The 2,009-nt window shown below is 64.3% G+C and overlaps 1 protein-coding gene across 1 annotated transcript in view; it reads right to left on the bottom strand.

Moving 5' to 3' along the window:
* LOC104990972 (extracellular serine/threonine protein kinase FAM20C-like) overlaps window positions 1–2,009 on the bottom strand; it is a 43,552-nt gene that overhangs the window by 18,021 nt on the left and 23,522 nt on the right.

The following is a 2,009-nucleotide window of genomic DNA, read 5'->3' as shown; positions in this document are numbered from 1 at the left end:
TCACATCCCCCATCCCCCGGGCCCCTGGGAAGCCCCGCTGGGCCGGCCGCCCAGTCTCCATGGGCGCGTGTGGTGAGGGGAGCAGAGCCTGGCCCTGCCTGGGCCCCACGTCCCCCCGAGACGGGAGGACTGAGGAGCTCCAGGAGCCCATGGCTCTGATGTCCTGGGCACCCCCGTGAGCAGCAGACAGCCCCCCACCCAGCCATGTGCAGGAGACCACATGCAGGACAGCGTTGAAGGGCAGACGTCACCCTGCGAACGTCAGTCATCCTGCAAACACAGTGATGGCCGGTGTTTGACCTCACATGTGGAGCACATGTCTGAGGCCGAGCAGGAGCACGCACCCTCCCTGGATGAGATCCAGGTCTGCTCCGGGCCCGCTTCCACCACCAGGACCCTCTCTCCAGGAAGCACCACCCAGGAGGAAGCGCAGCCCTCAAACTCAAGAATCTGCAAAGGTCGCGACCTTTCCCCGAGCTGGGAACACAGATCCAGGAGAACTCGGGCCTCCTGTGGCCTGGCGCACAGCACACCTCCCCTCAGGGCGGAGGCCGAGGTGGGGCTGGAATGCGCCAGCCCAGGAGACGCAGCGCATTTTCCAGGTGACGCTTCCCAGCCTGCTCCCCTGTCCGAGGCCTTCCTCCCCAGTACGCAGCAGGGCTCAGCCAGAGCCCCTGGAGCGTCCGACGCCCGTGCCGGCCGACAGCACTGCCAGCCACACGCGCGCAGGTGCTGGGACCACACGGCCACCCTCAGGATGTGAGGCTCAGGCCGGCAGGGCGCAAGCCCACTGGTGGCCCCTCGCTCCCTGTGCTCTCAGAGCGCCTGGCAGGACACACCCCTTCCTCCTCGCTTCCCTGAATGTCACCTGAATCAGCCTTTCCAGGAACCAGCCTGTGACTGGCAACAGACCACTGCCCACAGTTCCGGCAGGGGGACACTGGCCAGGATAGGACTCTGGCTGGGGCGGCCTGGCCTTGCCCCGGGCCCCTTGTGAGCCGCACAGGGCACCCCCGGGATGGCTGCTGGTGGCCCAGGCGCAGGCCTCCTCGTCCCCAGGCGCGGCTTTCTCCGTCACAGACCCTGGAGGGGGCTGGCACGCGGGGCGCAGGCTGCAGGGCGCCCAGCGGAAGGGAGGGCCACACTAGCGAAGATCCTGAGACTTCATGGAGACTGAGTCCGCGTTTCTTGGTGGAATATCCTGATTTTAAATGCTGGCAAGCCAGTTTTTTTCAGAAGATGCTGTGGTTCAAACCAAATAAGCACGGCTCCCTTACTGGAAGCCGCCCACGGCCCTGTGTCTGCAGCTGCTGGCGGGCTGGGCATTTCTGAGGCTGACAGTGGTGGCTGACTCAAGTCCCTGGTTGAGCCGAGCATTGTCTACACAGCACTGGTTCTCCAGAGTTTAACTGGAAACGGGGTGGTGCAGATTATAGCAGGTTTCTTTTCTGCAGACCCTCTGTGTGCCTGGAGCATGCAGACCCCAGGACGGCCCCCTCCGAGAGGCGGCGTCTTCCAGTCGCCTGCAAACCCCACCCCACACGTCCCTGGCCTTTTATTTTTTCAGTCTGTTGTGGAATTAAGAATTATTTTTGTTGGAAAGTACGTCAGAACTCACTGCCAGCCTGTGGCGCAGAGCCCTCCAAACAGAGCCCTTTACAAACATGGGCTGCAGTGGGCCCTCAGACCCCGCCCCGGGGCCCCCCACCCCGCTCCAGGGCTGCGGTCACCAACTCGGCTGAGAGCGGCCTGCACTGCCCTCCCCAGCCCGCTCCAGGGCTGCGGTCACGAACTCTGCTGAGAGCGGCCTGCACTGCCCTCCGCAGCCCGGCGCGGTTCAGCAGGGCCTCCGACCTCAGTCGCCACCACCACCACCGCTTTAGCCTTTGTCCCCTCTCCTTGACCTTGGCTCACCCCAGTGAGGTCACCTGCAACGCAGGTGGCTCTGAGCCTGCGGCTCTGGGAGAAGACCAGACACTTCCTGGAGGCTCTGTGACCAGGTTCCAGAA

The sequence above is a fragment of the Bison bison genome, unplaced genomic scaffold, assembly GCF_000754665.1.
Source record: "Bison bison bison isolate TAMUID 2011002044 unplaced genomic scaffold, Bison_UMD1.0 scf7180017847465, whole genome shotgun sequence".
Lineage (NCBI taxonomy): Eukaryota > Metazoa > Chordata > Mammalia > Artiodactyla > Bovidae > Bison > Bison bison.
The sequence above is the reverse complement of the archived record's forward strand: the minus strand, read 5'-3'. Positions and strand labels throughout refer to the sequence as shown.